Source organism: Caretta caretta, chromosome 7 (assembly GCF_965140235.1).
Source record: "Caretta caretta isolate rCarCar2 chromosome 7, rCarCar1.hap1, whole genome shotgun sequence".
NCBI lineage: Eukaryota > Metazoa > Chordata > Testudines > Cheloniidae > Caretta > Caretta caretta.
The window spans coordinates 81,082,119-81,100,724 of NC_134212.1; the positions used below are offsets into that span (position 1 = coordinate 81,082,119).

Genomic DNA, 18,606 nt, shown 5'->3' on the forward strand with positions numbered 1-18,606 from the left:
AAAATGTGTCAAGTTTTTTAATGCCTCAATCTGACCATATATGAAGAAAATACTAAATAGAAAACAATCTACAATCTCTTCCAGGGGAAAATACATATAAAAAAAAACTGCATTTTTTAAAATCCAGGTGTGTGTCGGTGTGAAAGAAAGACAGGCACAAAACTGAGGCCAACTATGGAGTCTCTTCAAATACCAGCCACTGAAACCATTATTACTAAATTCTTCAGCGTAGATGGTTAAGATAATAATGAAAATTCAACATGTTTATATTAAAGTATAGACATGATTAGAAAGGCAATTTAGTCAATTATTATATGAAAGATGCCTAATAGTTTATATTTACATTTTCACATATTTTCAGTGGTAAACACAGATGGATGGGTAATTATCACTACAGTTATTTGATAAAGAAACTGCTGGCTCACTGTGCAGAACATAAAGGCCTGTGCCAACAATCCCCAACTGAACAGCTTAAGAGGGCTGAGTTGAATAATGGTTATTAAATCCAGTTGTGGTGACTACGGGTTATAAAAAGGTTTACTCTAGCCTCAAACCATGTTATCTACAGATTAAAAATACCATGTTTGAATCTAGGTAGAGTCCTAGGTTGACCAAATCGTGTTACCATTTAGCTACACAATTTAACAACTGTGTTAAAACCACTCGTTTTGGCTGTCTATACCGCACAGTCCTGGTGTCGCAAATCCTAACCGTTTTGATTTCCAGTCCTACAGGGTAAATTCCACTGAACTACAGTAAGTTTTGGTTAAAAAGACTCTCCTTTCCTGAAAAATAGGTGGAGGTTTTTTAAGTTTTCAGGATCATACGGTCCTTCTCATGCTTCCTCAAATATGAGCAAATAACTCTGATCCTGGCCCACATTTTGCTTTACGAAGGGCAACTTTGTGCCACTCTGTCATAAAGCTACCTTAAACCGTGCAACTGGAGAATTTCTGTTATGCAGAGAAATCAACAGGTGTTGTACAGCAGCCATAGTCCCTTTTATGCCACCCCACCAGATTGCCAGTGTATAGGCATGACTGGAGGAAGTGGGTGCGGACAGGATACCCTTATGTGCCAGTGATCTCCAGGTACCCTTATTTACACCTTGGACTTGAGTAGTGTCAGGACACTCCAGAAATAGAGGAGCGCCAAGGTGGCTTGAAGCCAGTGATGCCTTCTCCTATTCCTCCTCCAAAAGACTGCTCCTTGGTCACAGATCGGAACCTGAGGCCCTTCATTCCAGATATAATCTGCTATATCCCTGGGTATGTCTACACTTAAAACACTACGGGGGAACAGCTGCACCTGCACCACTTCAATATAAAAAGAACAGGAGAACTTGTGTCACCTTAGAGACTAACACATTTATTAGAGCATAAACTTTCGTGGGCTACAGCCCACTTCATCGGATGCATAGAATGGAACATATAGTAAGAAGAAATATATATACATACAGATAAGTTGCCATGTGGAAGTTGCCATACAAACTGCTAGAGGCTAATTAGTTAAGATGAGCTATTAGCAGCAGGAGAAAAAAAACTTTTGTAGTGATAATCAAGATGGCCCATTTAGACAGTTGACAAGAAGGTGTGAGGATACTTAACATAGGGAAATAGATTCAAAATGTGTAATGATCGAGCCACTCCCAGTCTCTGTTCAAACCCAAGTTAATGGTATCTAGTTTGCATATTAATTCAAGCTCAGCAGTTTCTCATTGGAATCTGTTTTTGCAAAATTGCCATCCTTAAATCTTTTACTGAGTGGCCAGAGAGGTTGAAGTGTTCTTCTACTGGTTTTTGAATGTTATGATTCCTGATGTCAGATTTGTGTCTATTTATTCCTTTGTGTAGAGACTGTCCGGTTTGGCCAATGTACATGGCAGAGGGGCATTGCTGGCACATGATGGCATATATCACATTGGTAGATGTGCAGGTGAACGAGTCTCTGATGGCGTGGCTAATGTTATTAGGTCCTATGATGGTGTCACTTGAATAAATATGTGGACAGAGTTGGCATCAGCTTTGTTGCAAGGATAGGTTCCTGGGTTAGTGTTTTTGTTGTGTGGTGTGTGGTTGCTGGAGAGTATTTGCTTCAGGTTAGAGGGCTGTCTGTAAGCGAGGACTGGTCTGTCTTCCAAGATCTGTGAGAGTGAGGAATCATTTTTCAGGATAGGTTGTAAATCTTTCATGATGCACTGGAGAGGTTTTAGTTGGGGGCTGAAGGTTACAGCTAGTGGTGTTCTGTTATTTTCTTTGTTGGACCTGCCCTGTAGTTGGTGACTTCTGGGTACTCTTCTGTCAACTTCAATCTGTTTTTTCACTTCAGCAGGTGGGTATTGTAGTTTTAAGAATGCTTGATAGAGATCTTGTAGGTGTTTTTCTCTGTCTGAGGGATTGGAGCAAATGTGGTTGTATCTTAGAGCGTGGCTGTAGACAATGGATCGTGTGGTGTGTCCTGGATGGAAGCTGCAGGCATGTAGGTATATAGACACTATATACCTATATAGACACTACTTATGCCAACAAGAGGGATTCTCCTGTCAGCATAGGTACCCCCACTTTCCCAATTCTTCCATTGAGCTAGCACTGTCTACATGAGGATTTAGGTCAGTATAACTATGTTTCCGGGGGGTGGATTTTTCACACACCCGTGAGTCGTAGCTATATGAAGTAATCTCCTAGTGTAGGCCAGGCCCCTGTCTACTGTTTTTTTATTCTCTTTTGATCTGTATTTGTATTTTATATTTTTAAAAAGTGATATGAACAGAAGCAAGCACAAAATCAGCACCCCAGAAACCCTAAACAGAGCTGGTGAATAACTGATTTTTCAGTTCAGCCAGCAAACTGAAAAAATCAGGAGAAAATATTTGGTTTAGTTCCAAAAATGTTTAGATTTTCTCACAAATTTGAAAAGTCTATTTCAGGCCAGCAAAGTGTAAGAGAGTGAAAGTGGGAGCACATTTCCCCCTTTACAACCTTTAGCCCAGTGGTTAGGCACTTGCCAGGGATGTAGAACACCCAGGTTTCAATCTCCAGTCCGGAGCAAGACTTGAATTTAGATTCAAATCTTTTCTTTGCCTGATTCAGAGGAGTGATTTGAATCCACATCTCCTACCTCCTAGATAAGTTACTGAATTATCAGGCTGAAGAGGCATTCTCTCTCTCTTTGGCACACTGAACATTTAAGTATTTTTTTCAATGTGGAACAGTTTCAACAGGAGAGACTGAGCAGAACAGCCTATATTATAGCCTGGTAGTTAGGATGCTCACCTGGCAGGAGGGAGATCTGAGTTCAAGTTCCAGCTCCACTGAATATTTAAGTTTTTATACTCAGAAGTGGAACAGTTTCCAAAAATAGAGGCTGAGAGCAACTCATCCCAGCACAGCTTTTCACCTGGTGGTTAGGTCACCTACCTAGGAGGGAGGAGCTATGAGTTTAAGTGCCTGATCCAGAGCAGGAATTCAAACCTTGGTCTCCCACAACCCAGGCAAGGACTCTAAACATTGGGCTAAAGGTAATAAAGGAAGGGAGAGGCGGACACAGTTTCCTGGCTCTGTGACCTGGTGAAGTCCAATATAAAAATGTAATTTAAAAAAATGTACTGCATAACTTTCCTGAAAAGGCAATTGGATATTTTGACATAGTTTACTACATTCTAATGGTCTGCATAATAGTTAGCCACCCAACTCTAGATAAATATTCTTTCAGCTGAATTTGTGTGGAACCACAGTGACATCCAGTGGCTGATTAGATTAATCACAGGTGTCTCTCTATTTCAGTTCACACTCATGTTTTGGCTTTAAATTTGTCTTGTGCTATACATCATAATAGTAGAATACAGTTCCCTTCCAACTCTGTATTATGCTAAGTATTCAACTGCACTGCAATCACATTTATTTCACATTTCTGCATGAGTCTTAATCTAAATTAATTCAGTGAGTGAATGAAGAAAGTGGCAGCAGTATAAAAATGCTGGCAAGAAATGTGCAGGGCTGTAATTGTTATTACATCACTAGCAGCTAATGAAAGGTTCATATAATATAAGAAATACAAGGTGCAGGCAAGAATTAAATTATTATTATTATATATTTATAAAGCACTATTAACTAACATCAAGATATCATATAAAATAAACTCAAAACATAGAAGTACATTCAACATCAAGAAAGAAGAGAAATATTTTAAATGCAATTTTAAAATATTGAAACACTTGATCAGATATCAAAGGGGAGGACATTCAACCACCTTGAGGCCAAATTAGAAAAAGCCCAGTACCTGGAAAATGTACATGCTAGAGAAAGCACAACAAACCAATTATCTGACCAGGAGTGTAAAACCCATCCAGTAAGATAAACCTGAATTGAATTCACAAAAACTAACTTAAAGGTATGAGAGTGACAAGGTGGGTGAGGCAATACTTTCTTTTGTTAGAGCTCTGTGAGGCTTGAAAGCTTGTTTCTTCCATCAAGAGAAGTTGGTCTAATAAAAGAAAGTATTAACTCACCCACCTTGTCTCTCTGAAATCCTGGGGCCAACATGTCTACAACAACACTATTAACCAAGGGATTTAAGACTTATTCACTACACTAATGCTTTGCTTGTCAGTCAATGGATATCAAGTAGCTTTGAAATCATTAACTATTTAGCCTAACCAAACACTTACTAGCCCTAGCCAACACTGAACTGCAGCAATCTCTGGAGTGGAGAGCAGCAGTTGTTTAATAAAACTCATAGCAACTCTATCCAAAAAGTAGAAGTAGTTTTTTAACAAGTGGATCAAACAAGTGGCCTACTGAAGTCAATGAAAGGGTTTGACACTGACTTCAATGTGGCCCAATCTTTCACCCAGTGTGTCCAATTGAAACCGCAGGAAGAATGTAAGTAAACCGAATTCTGAAACAAATTATCTGAGGTTGAATTTAGCCAGGACACCAGTCTCACTACCTATACTGGAAAATACTACAAGCTCTTTAATTGCCAGATGGAGTCAATGGCTTTGACTTTCCACCTCATCTGAAAGATGGCAACTTTAGAGTACAGTGTCCCTTAATCTACTTGAATATTCATTTAACTATGACTCAGGAGGAACATAGAAAACTGTGATGACAAGTATGTACTCAGGTGTTTGTCTTCAGGTGTCCCATTACATTGGTGATTTCATGTCTTGATTTTTCTCCCATCTCACCTTGCAAGATTTGATGTTATCACAGAAAAAAATTATATGGGTAAAGATTTAAATTTTCTCATCAGGCTAACCGGTAGCCAATCTAACTGGTGGCATAATGGCATGACATGAGGACAATAGGGTGCAGAAAAGTTTCGTCACATGACTATTCCGAAGGGCTTATAAACAGGAAATACATGAATTAAAGATACTCTGGCAGTAGCTCTACAGAGAGATGACCAGCTGTGGACCAATATTTTAATTAACAGTGCAATTAGAAAATTTCACATCTTAGAAACTAGCACACCTTGTTAAAGCAATGAGCATGTAGCAGTCACCATTATTAAGTCAGCATTTTCTAACAGTTATGGCATATGGCAGCATTTCCTATATTTGTAATAGGTTATAACTGTGGTATAGTCAATACCATGGTGTGGCAACTGTTGGTAAATTTTTAATGGCTACTAGTGTAGGTGCCACCATGTAATATTAGTTGAAGAGGGGAGTGCTCAAGAGTGGGAATGTGTGAGTCCTGTAGTTATAGTAAAGGGTTGTGGGTACATGTCCCATTTCCCCAGTGGTTACACATATGCTAAAAGGGGGTAATTAAGTAAAAAGTGCTTAAGTTCTTACTCAGAGAAAAAAGATTTGTGCATTTCCAAAAATATTTATATATTTAGATTTTTTTAATATTCCCATCTAGTGCTCTGGGCATATATAAACCTTGGTACCAATCTTTTACCCATTTTTACCTTACATCTGCCTTCAGCGTGGATAAGAGTTATTTTCTGGAGATGTTACAGGTATCTGCATGGAAATCTGGGTATGAATTGATCTGTGAACAATTCAAACTTTTTGCGTTGACTATTTTGTTACCTCCCGCATAATGGTTTTTAGTACTTCTTGCATTGATGTCATGCTGCTAGTTATGATGAATCAGTGAGGATATAATATTATATATACCCAGCAGTGCTGAGTTTCAGAGGTATTAATTCTGCTGTTAATGTCAAAGTGGCAGGCTGTCAGCTACCGTGTATGGGTATGACAAGGATACTCCGTGAAAAGAGCTTTTGAAGTACTTCTGTGATTCTTCCTTAACCACCTATGCCACAATTAATGCTGGGTAAATCTCCCACTGACTTTCAGTTGGAGTTGAGCATCTAACTGCCCTTTGTGTCTAAAAATCTTCCCCGAAAAGTTTGAATTTGGTGGGTGTTTAAGCTCCTTCACAAGATGGGATTCTTTGCTCTGACAGTCTATATAAGGCCCATCTAAGCAAGGCTACCTTGCTGAAGGCTTTGGCAAGTCTATCAGAGGTGAGGGACAACAGTTATATCTCAGTGGAATAGATTCCAGAGTGGAAGTCTTCGCTGTATTAAGTGCTTAACATTACATTTCCAAAAAAAAAAAAAAATTAACGTAGATAAGAGCCTCTGCTTTTTCCCTGTCCCTTCACCTACTTCTTTGTACCACTCCTCCAAACTTCACTCAATCCCTCGCACTCCATTAATGTCCTGCTGGTTCCTGTACTTCCTTCATCCCACCCTCCATGCCCTGCCAGTGTTCTCTTCCCATGCATCCAATTCTTCCCCTAACCATTTCTAGGCTGAGCCAGAAATAGTTATGAATTCCAAGTAAATGTTCAGGACACCATGGCAAGGTCCTCATCTCCGTACAATCATAGTTCCATTGAAATCTATTTATACCAGCATTTCTGATTTTTACTAGTCTTCCTAGAAACTCTAAGAACATAAGAATGGCCAAACTGGGTCGGACCAATGGCCTATCTATCCCAGGTTCTTGTCTTCTAGTTTGGGATGAGATGCAGCAAAATTTCAGGAAAATTAGTTGCTTTTTGGTGGAGGAGGAAAGTGGTTGAAAATAGGATGTATAAAGAGTGGCTACTGATGATTCTCTCTATATATTTAAAGTAACTGAGCTTATTTGAGCCTTAGAAAAAAGTTTTATTGGGGCTTGGTTTGAGTGTTTGACAAAGGTTCAGAAGTTCTTATTTTAACCAAGCTAGTTAGTCCACTATTAATTGCTATCGTATCATACTCACCCAAAACATTTAGTGATTATTTGAGAACAGGTTTTTTCCTCTCTCTAAGGCGTATCAAGTTCAGTTTAATATTCCAGCATATTAGATTTTTACTGAAAATCACAGAATGTTACTCAGAGTATAATATCCTTCCACATCACAGTGTTCTAGAAATATAGTAATATATGAGTCACTAGGTTCTATTCTGCATTACCTTATACCAACCAGCTTCTTCTCATTCACACTATAGTATACTGAATACAAATACATACCACATATTAGCAATTCACCATTCACAGATTAGGGTCACATATTGCAGCTGTGATTCACACTGCAATATACTGTCTTCCAATTTCATAACACCAGAGAGATTCATAGTATACAGTACTGAGTAGGAACTGTGGAGCCAGTCCTTAATTGCCTCTACAGCTGTGATTAACTAGTTTCTTATTTTTTGTTATTTCTCTATTTGAATTCAGATTCAATATTAAGTGCAAGATCACACTTGACAGTTATTTCTAAGCTACAATGTCAACATTATACTGGGCATGCAGCAAAATCTACCTGGTAGTATTAATAATACTGTACATTGCTATTGCCACATAGTTTATTTGCCCTTGTTTAAAAAACACTTCCCCTTCACACATCTATGATTTTGGATAGTAAGTTTCTATCTACCTAAATCAAAATGACCACATAAAAATATGTTTTGTAATGAATAGCTATAAGAACATATGATAAAAGCATATGTGTTTCCTTTAAATAGAGTCCCACATTAAGGCTTTACAAATTCTAAATCTTCATTATTGGTTTAACGTTATCAACAACAGAATGTCAAAAATAAAAATCGAGCTGCTATAGGGGAGCAGTTAGCTCTGTGAAGCAGTATGCATTTGATATTTTCTAGTAAAGCTTTTTCCAAACATTCATTTTATAGCTTAAGGAAATCTAAACACAAATACAGTCTCTCAACATTCTGAATTTCTATAACTAATGTCATTGGTGAACATGAAGTTATTTTTAAATAATAAACTATTGCCCAGTTGACCAGAAGGTGGTGACTTTGTAGTGAGAAAGGTAACTGTGAACTGCATGTCCTTAAATCATCTGTAGCATAAACCAGCAGTATTCTGTTGGGGATGTGTTTATGAATGTTTTAATAAGAACACAATCACAGAAATCTCTCTGTTGTAAAATGGAAGCTGTCTTTTCTTCACCTACTACAATATATAAATCAGATGGTCCATTTACAATAGGAATAATCTTTTTATGGCAGTGTAAAACAATTTTAATAGTAGGTTGAATAATCAAACTTGAGACTATGTTTTATTTGGATTTTAATAGTATTTTGAATTAAAGCCACTCCATATCAGAAACTCTACATAAAAATCACTGGTTTCTTTCCCCAATCCCATAGAACTAGTGATTTGTATGGTTTGGTTTCATGTATAAACTGACATGGCAAATACTAAATTTAACAAAGCCAATTTCTTTTAAAGCCTCATCACACTAATTACATCCATCTAGTGTGTAAAATACATTTTGTCAGTAAAGAACAGAGGACTTCAATTAAATTTAAATCCTTATTGAGCACTATAACCTTAGTGGCTCCAAGTCATTTATGAGGTGGTAAAAGAAAATGCTCCCAGATACAGACTCTGTACTGAGAAATCATTACAAGTATTCATCATTTCCATTTAGTCCATATGCTTAAGAAATTAGCCTATATTCATTGCAATACCCTGTTTATCAAAAAAAGGAAGAAGATACAAAAATACAAGCTTCCCTAAATGTATAGAAAACACTTTCCAAGAGAGGCTGCCTTTCCCTATCCCCCAGGACTCCCAAAATATCTAACGTGGCATTCGGTCTGACTGCTAGCTGTCTGGTATGGTGGCGTTGATTAAAACTCAGACATCCACTGCATGGAGCTTACTGCAGCCTGCCATCAAGCAACATTATTTAAACATTTGTTTGAAGCTGAAGTCAGTCACAGCTGCTAAATTTGTGAAACACTCACTCCTCAGGCAGCCAGCAGACAGAAGGGCTCCAATGGGAAGCTATGCTAGTAGATACCCACAGGTAGCAAAACTCTGCCACAGAAGAACATGAGGTTCTTTATGTACATTTAGTTCTTTGAACTTGTACAGGAGAAGAGGCTTTAAGTAGAACAAAGGATGCTGTCAAAATTTGACTTAAAGGCAGCTGGGAAGAGTTCTACTCACCAGATCTGGACAAAAAAAAAATTCTTCCTTCGTCATCGTAACGATAGAGATAAGTGGTGGAACACGCTTGAGCTCATGCATTTTCACTATGATATTGAAAGGCTGCTCTAGGTTAGTTCATTAATAATATCCATGGAAGGATGTGAAAAAAGTAATAAGTGCAACCATGAGGGGAACATGTCATATTCCCACCAACAGTTTACTATCTAGTTCCTTTCAATGTGTCAGCAACAGGACTTCTTATTAATTTTCACTGCGGTTCTCCACCCCGAACAGATTTTTAATGCGGTCATGCCTGTGGAGAGAGCTGTGTTACGGTGGAAGAATTCCACAGTCCCAGGTTAGGTGAATCTACAAAGATTGTTCAGGTCAGGCATATTTTTACAATAGGGTAAAATGTTACCATTTGTTACTTTGTCAGGCTTTTCTGCCTCTTCATAATCTTCTTTTCTGTTTTAATGTTTTATATCTCAGAAATGAGAGAGACTCCAAAGGCTACAGATAGATGTCAGCTTCTCTGAAAGCCCTAGACCCCAATCCAGCAAAGATTCTTCTGTCTCCAAAGTTCCTTACTCCCAAACAAATGCACTTCCAATTGCAAAGGAGCTCCCAGACACAAATAAATGTTAGTTAATTGTGAAGCAAAGGACAGAATTCCTCATCTGACTATACCTCCAGAGCAAGAGTTACACGGGAAAGTGTATTCCAGCAATAGAGATTTTAATTTTCAGTAGGTAACAAGAAAGGAACATGGGGGAAAAAGAGATGGGAAAAAGATAAAGCAGAAAGGCAGGATGGAGGTTGCTCTGACTCTCCAAACTAGAAAAGAAATGGGTAAGGGTGGCCAGGTAGAAAGAAAATAAGAAACTCGATAGGCAAAAAGAAATGTTGGCTCCTCATTGCATGCATGCAACTTCTTTACCCCCATTTACCACTTAGACTCCTTAAATCAAAGGACCCGACTGTATTTCCGGTGGAACTGCACTGTAAGGAAGAGAGAATGAAGTATTGGGGACACAGATCCACTGCCTCATTACCACCTCACCCAGCCACAACCTCTGCGAGGGACGCAGTGCTGACAACAGCTCCAGCAAAAATGCAAAAATCCCTGCAGTACACGCTCATGGAGTGCAGTCTTAGGAGTGCTACAAGAGGGAACTCTCTTCATCTAGGGCAGCTATAATTTGGCCACAGCAACTTCTGTGTTAACTGTCAGACATTAACAGATGGTAGTTAAGGTGACACAGTTGAATATTTTTATTCATAAGGGACACAGGAGTTTGCCTGTATCTAAAAGTTTCATTGAGAAATGCAAGTTGGAAAAAAGGTCCTTTGGCTATAACCAAATTCAAGCACAGAAGCAAGCAAACTCTCAAGTGCATAACTGTTTCATGTTAACTATGGCTTGAATAGTTAATATAGTCAGAATGTTTAATTTCATTTATTGATCACTAATCATTACATCCATCCTCCCTGTAAAAGGACATATAAGTACCCTCACAAGCACCATGCTAACTGGCTCTAGATTGTATCTGTTAGTAGTGGCAAGCCCTGGCTTTGAGTGCCTGCGTGGGTGATGTGGCCATCTGGTCCACAGAGAAGAAAAGGGACCTACAGCCACCTCCCCCAGATAAATGAGTTGTCCTTTAGCTTAAGTGGTAGAGGCCTGTCCTTTAGTAGGTAAAAGATCCAGGGTTCTGCTCCCAGCTCTGTGTGCAAGTGATTTATATAGTACGTTGTCTCATTATGGCAGAATTTATATACACACTTCCTTCATTACTGGTTTCTGCCCTGCTCCATGACCCCTTTCCTAATATTAACTATCATACTGGTAACAAGGTCAATGTTATGCACCTTTTGGTTTCTGTCTTGGGCAATATCTTTTGTTTCTAGGCCAATATTATTGATATTGGTTAAAACCATTTAGTCCTATGTTATTTTTTAGTAATTTCTTTAAATGGAGAATTGATGTTGTAAGGTTGAAACCTTTGTTTATGGTTCTCAAGTAGAACTACACTGATTTTGTAATAAGAGACATGTGAGCTATAGTGAAACAACTGATTTCCTTAAAGCTAAAATCAAGCAATATTTCCAAAATCCACACCTTCGTTATGAAACCTGTACCAGCAAGCCAGACAAGTTTTACATGAAACATCATCATAATGTTCAAAGAAGAGTTCTGAACTATAAATCAATATCTAGGTTATTGCTGAGTTACTGGCCTTAGTTTAACAGTATTCTGATTAATTTAGAAGAAAGCATTTGATTTCCTAAAGCCACTCTGTATTTTGATAGTGCTGCCACTGTCAGGGTTTTGAAGCAGTCTCACATTTCAACCAAATTGATTTGTAATGTTAATGTCAATGATTTATTGTGGTACCACATGTATATTACAGCCAAGACGTCTTTACACTGGAAAAAGGCAGCAGATTTGCCTAAGGCTAATTTCATAGTACTTTAATTATTAAAAAAAATCTTCCATTTTTTCTATGTACTTGAAAAGGCTTGGGGGAATGGCAGCCTCAGAAAAAGAAGTCCTCTATTTATCGACAGGGTACTTTACAAGGCAGACAGCTATACTGCAGTGTATAGACAACATTTCTTCAGCTGATCTGGTTAATTAAAATGCATGGTTATAACAGGCTCTCTCAGAGTTACAGCTGAATAATCTGTGACTCCTTTTTCCTCAGTGCCATAATGCACTTTGGGTCTATTTAATAGGACTATTTCAAGACAGTTTAATCCAAGATTTATAACCTACATTCTGGGACAGGGATTCCTTCCTTTCCTGTAAGATTTCCAAATAAGAACAAGCATTTTGGTAAAAAGAAAAGGAGTACTTGTGGCACCTTAGAGACTAACAAATTTATTTGAGCATAAGCTTTCGTGAGCTACAGCTCACTTCATCGGATGCATTCAGTGGACTTTCCACTCCATACGACTAAATTCAGTGTCTTGCATAATGACAGGTTTCAGAGTAGCAGCCGTTAGTCTGTATTCGCAAAAAGAAAAGGAGTACTTGTGGCACCTTAGAGATGAACAAATTTATTTGAGCATAAGCTTTTTTGAGCTACAGCTCACTTCATCGGATGCATTCAGTGCAGCTGTAGCTCACGAAAGGTTATGCTCAAATAAATTTGTTCGTCTCTAAGGTGCCACAAGTACTCCTTTTCTTTTTGCGAATACAGACTAACACAGCTGCTACTCTGAAACCTGTCATTTTGGTAAAGAATCCCTTGAATATTTGTAACCTGTGCTGTTAGCTGTGCCCTCTTTTCAATACAATGAAATGAGTGAACCCCATTTTGTATCAGCACTGGAAATGGTGACTTGAGACCCTCCCTCCCAAACAAAACAAAACCAGCATATTAGGGGACTAACAAATTGTTTTTAGAATAAATCATTAAGTATACTTTTGCTGAAAGAATTCAGACAAGTCTGGGAGGAGAGATGAGAAGGGGGACAGCTGCAATTCTGATAGAAAATCTATTCCAGGCAGTAGATGCAGCAGAATTGAAAGTGCAGTGAAAATTCACATTTAATTTAGCATTTGCAAATATATCATGGTGATGTATGGCACCAACACAGATGGAGGAAGTATGGAGGAGATTTTTAAATGAGAATTTGCTTTGCAGGTCTGTGGGGATGAAATAGGATGTGAAACAGTCTAGAATAAAATGGTCTCAAATTTGGCATCCAAAAATGGTGGACAATTGAAAATCTAGCCTTTTCCTTTCCTGTTTCTCAGTTTAGCCATCTGTAAAATCTTTATAAGACCTGTACAGCTTATTCATTCAATATTTGTAAAGCATTTTGTGATCTTGGATTAAAGATGCTACATGGACCTGATCTTGATTTCAATAGGCTTGGATCAGTCCTTTGTATGTAAAATATGATATTTAGATCCCTGTGTAGTTTTGGAAAGGACATCTCAGCCTGGAATCAAGCCATTTATTTAATTTTTTGCACTGAGGTCTCCTGAGGATTCAGAAGTTTTTCTGATCCATAAAGCTGAAATTTTTCCTTTTATTAAGACATTTTCTTTTCTGTGGTTTCAGACCTACCTATATTCTTAGGCTGTGAAGGAGTCTGCTGGCCTCATAGGTAGGTTAGACAAACCTCAGAACTGCCCTAATTTATATTCAGCTGCCCAATAAGACCTGCTAAGATTACCTAAAATGCAGCAATGCTCCAGCCACACCCTCCTTTTCCTTCCTGGATTCACTCGGCTCATATCCTATGATGGGGATTGTCAGATGGTGGCTTGTGCTACTCAGCAAAACCCATGCACTAAGGGTATTCTACTGGGAGCAGGGGGGTAGATCCATTATCTTTACGTCCCCTTTATGAAAGCAGAGAAAAAAATCGGACAGTGAAGAAACATTTTTCCCTATCTCTAGCATGATTTTGATTTTCTTTAATGGAGAAGACCTTGTGCCCTTTGAGTTTTTCAGTAGGATCATTAGCTTTCTCAGGTTAACCACCAGCACAGACACAGGCTATTCTTTATGAAGTGCTGTTTTCCTTGACAGTAGTAATAACGAATATGGCAACAACAAGATAATAGCAACAGCCTTATGCTTTCCTAATTCCATTAACTTTCCAGAAATCAAGATTTTCAGAACCAAAGGGAGTGGAGCCAATAGCCATGTCAGTGACCATTAATCTTCCCTTTATTTACTTCCTTTTTAACGTTTGGGAGTTTAATTCCAATATTGTAGCCTACAGCCTGTGGAGTTGGAACTTCAATAAGATGCAGTTTAGGGCAAACAAACATGTGATGTTTTCAAATTGCAAAGACAGGATTGTAGTGGTGGATTCTGACTTGTGAGGCAATGAAAGGAAATCCTTGAATCCAGGCAGCTAATTGACACCTCTAGAGACCACACCCTTTCTCAGCCTGTACTTCTCTCCCCCAGGCCAAAGGCAAAAAATATGCTAAGGCATTCAACATATTTTCTAATATCTTTGAAGCAGTTTATCATTTTACTTGCCACCTGTCTACACAAGATGCTTCCTATCATGAAAATATTGTACATTTTTCTCATGGCCCAGTTTAGAGTAATTCTCCAAATGACCCAGAGAAGCAGTGATGCGGAGGCAATTATCTGATAAACTCTCAGGTTTTCAACTCCTTGTTAGCATTCTGGATGGCTTAAGGCGGGGATTTGGAATGCAATATTCAACTCTTTACCTTTAGGCCAATAACATGAATGCAGTGGAAATTTTTGGGGACTCTTGTTATAGGTTAGAAAATCTCTCACTCATTAATCGAAATTCTCCACCATTCATTCCATTCTGGTTATTTGATTAGATAGCAAATATTAACCAACAGTTCTTCAGAGGATAAATGTTCCATATAAGCCAAAAATGGACATGCCTGGAGCTTACCAGTGCTGTACACACAATGGGTGCTTTTGCAAATATGCTTACCACAAAGTCTGAGGGTATGTCTACACTACCTTCCGGATCAGCAGGCAGTGATCGATCCAGCAGGGGTCGATTTATTGCGTCTAGTCTAGATGCAATAAATCAATCCCCGAGTGCTCTCCCATCGACTCCTGTACTCCACCGCCACGAGAGGCGCAGGCGGAGTCGATGGGGGAGCAGCAGCGGTCGACTCACCGCAGTGAAGACACCACGGTAAGTCGATCTAAGTATGTCGACTTCAGCTACGTTATTCACGTAGCTGAAGTTGCATAATTTAGATTGATCCCCCCTCCACCGCAGTGTAGACCAGGGCTAAGATAGGTTTCTAAAAGTTCAGCCTTCTACATCATATTCATAAATTAATACTCTCAGAAAAGGAAACTTAGTGCTATCTTATCAATTTTACATAAAACTATCTTATGATGCAGTTTGAGAGGTTAAAATTCCCAGAAATTCAGGGCAGAGAAGCCAAGCAGTGGGGAAAAGTAGCTAAGCAGTACCATTTCCTCAAAAAAGAAACACCTCCAGACACAGCCACAATGAGCAAGCCTATCTGTACTGCAAGAGGGGCATGGTTACTGGGATGTGGTAAGGCTCATGTTACAGATGCTCAGTACACCATGTTCCCCTCTCAGTACAGTCTGCAGAATAAGTTACAGTGCTCTGAACAGCAATAACTGCTCCCCACCCCCTATGATCTTCACACACTTCGGAGATGGGACACGTGAATGGGAGACTGGAGAAGACTGAAAATGACAATATGGCAACTTTGCCAATGCTGCCAATGCTAGAGGCATATGTGAGGGAGTACACAGCATCAGAGGAGGACTCCGTGTATGGCTTAAGTTTTAGGGAGGCCTTGACGGGCAGCCTCACCGGATCACCAACTGACATGACAAACTGCGGCCACACACTCTCCTTCAGTCCCACAAGGATAATACAGTGGACTCAGGACTCTCAAATTTACAGAACTGTGGTGATCTGTGCTCTTGTTTCACACCAAAAGTGGAACATAGGACATGGCGATTTTCAAAAGAGGATGTTAACTGTCAGTAGTGGCACCAGGTCCTTAATATAGTATAATATGGTAAAACATAAGCAATTCCTCTCAGCGATGGGGTTTACAAACCACTCACTAAGGCAAAGGCAGGGGAAAGGCTGGAGCGGTACTGGGCCAGGAAAGTTCCACCCCTTAGGCACTGCTGAGCATGCTCCTGGAGAGAAGAGCGGTATTAAAAAAAAAAGTTCCAGCAGCTCAAGTAGGTGGGGAAAAAGGAAAGGAGGCATTTCTGGGAGAAGCACTATTCTGAGACAAGAGAAGGACCTCTTACTGAGGAGGTCATGGCTGCCAGTCTTCTCCTCCCTGGCCCCCAACCTTTGAGACTTCATTCCAGAGGAAGGGAGAACCATGGGTGGGGGCATCAGAGGGTTGCCTGCATCAGCCCTGAAACTCTGAAGGTCTGGAGCAAAGAACTATAATCAAACAGCAGCCAGAGCCAATACTGAGACATCATGTGGGGTAAGAAGTGGCCCAGGGAAAAGTGAAAAAGATGTGGGCCAAGCAGAGGACAGCCCGTGCTGTTACATGTTCAAGGCACTGGACTGGGACCTGGTAAAGTGGGAGGGCCTGGGTCTCTCTACCCACCCCAGATTCCCATATGCTGAGCCTTGGGATGGGCAGGACTAGAGGCTTCCTGATAAGGAAGCTGACCCAGCTAAACTCCATCCAGGGGTCCTGGACACATTGGGCAAAGAGACAGACTGGAGCAGCAGGTCCTGACCACTAGACCTACTGACTAAACCGGCAACCTTTCTATACCGTCTCTATTAAATTTCATTGGGTCACTTGTGATCCAGCATGTAGAAAACGGATGATGATTGTAAATAGAATGTGTAAAGGAAGATAACACTCCAGGGAAAAAAGGATTTCTCAGTGGGAGTCCCTTTTTATACGCTCCTCTCAAAATGCCTTGATTGATCAGAATACACTGATTGCCTTCTGCACCATGCAAGGCTGGTCAACCTATTTAGCAAAGAGGATGACTAGATAGAGTCTTTATTTTTCCTCTTACAAGATGCAGCTTTAAGGTCTCAGGCCATGTTGACCTATAGGTCAAGAAATGCTGATAATGCCCTCATAGCGTCCCAAGCCTCCAGAGAAGTATAAGTTTGGTGACCACTGTTCAGCATAAGGTGAGAGGGTAACTGTTTTTACACCTTCTCTCAGAAGTTTTCATGCTGACAGCCTTGAACATTTCATTTCTGTAAGGCTCTGGATTGTTGTCCTCACCCTAGCAAGTCCAGATGTGTGTCAGGAAAGGACACATGCAACATTATGACATAGGGAACAGCCCTGACCATGCCACTGCTAAGATAAGGAGAATTTAGGCTACTGGATTCTTCATGGACCCCCTGCTGCACGGTCTAGAAAGCCAGTGAAAGCCATTTTTTTTAAATAAAATTGAGTGACTCCTGCCCTGAGTCAAAACCAGATTTGTTTCTCTCCTGCTCTCCCTTATATTCTTTTGAAAAATGTTTAGCAGTAGATAAGGCCATAAAGACACAGCTTTGCTTTCCATTGCATTGTACTCTGAAAAAAAAACTACATATTCCTTTGCTTTGCTTGATGTAAGAAATAAAAGATGTCACTCCAGCAAGTAATTATTATTCTTATACAATTAGTTTCTGTATCAAAGAAAAAAGCTACTTGATTTTCCAGCAAATTCTAATTCAAAGTAATAGCTCATGAAGTCAGCTATTTATTAATTCTTTTAGACTTTTTTAATTAAGAATTTAACCTCCCCCGCCTCTTGCTACATAATAAAATAAAGTTGTTGTAATTAGAAATCAATTTCACTCCTCTAAATAATTTTAACAACAAAAACATTGTATCACCTTTCATTACAGAATTTCAAAGCACTTCACCAGGCTGGGTAATTAATTAATTATTATTTATAAAAGACTAAAAAGAGGCACCATGTGGTTAACTGGTTTGCTCATTGAGAGTCAATGGCAGAGCTGGACCAGAAACCAAGTCTCCTGACTTCCAGTCTCAAGCATGACCCACTGGAACATGCTGCCTCCTTTATTCAAAAAAAGTTATAGAATGATTTTATTTCAAAGTATTCCTCCCCTGGGCACATGACTGGTGCCTGGTTAATGTTTTCACATTAAGTGGTGATCTACACAAGTTATTACTACAACAGCAGCTTCATGGAACTTTCAGCTATCCCTTTCATTCTTCAGTGAGCTTTAGGATGAGCTCTCCCAACTGGATATGAATGTTTTGGGTTATTTTAATTGATTGTGAAATATCTGCTCATCTGTACAAGTATTTTCTAGTAGCAAAGACACTGTAGCTGCTCTGTTAGGGGCTGTGTGAGGTGCTGAGACAGCTCAAACTTGCAAGAGGCCAGGGAGGTGCACACCTGAATTTCTAACCGATGCTCCATTCTGGTGAAGCCTAAGAGGCCCAGACAGTAACTAATTCCTGCTCCTTCAACTATACTAAAGATAGCACCTTAGCCTCAGGCTCTCCACATCACCAGATCTGCTTAAGCACATTTTTCTCCATCTTATCAGATGGCTATTGTCTCCACTTACGCAGTAAACACATTTCCCCCTTTAAAACCTAGATCCCAAAACTCTAACTCACCCTTAACTCAGAACATTGCTGAAAAGTACCAAAAAAAATCATGCCACTTGTCTTTTGCATACAAAGTTGAAGTTGGGTGGGCGACATG

At 39.5% G+C, this 18,606-nt stretch overlaps 2 protein-coding genes across 11 annotated transcripts in view; one reads left to right on the top strand and one right to left on the bottom strand.

Annotated features, from left to right (window-relative positions):
- CTNNA3 (catenin alpha 3) overlaps positions 1-18,606 on the bottom strand; it is a 946,302-nt gene that overhangs the window by 555,587 nt on the left and 372,109 nt on the right. The gene's annotated exons all lie outside the window — the stretch shown is intronic.
- Positions 1-18,606, top strand: part of LRRTM3 (leucine rich repeat transmembrane neuronal 3) — a 122,920-nt gene that overhangs the window by 4,681 nt on the left and 99,633 nt on the right. The window lies entirely within an intron of this gene.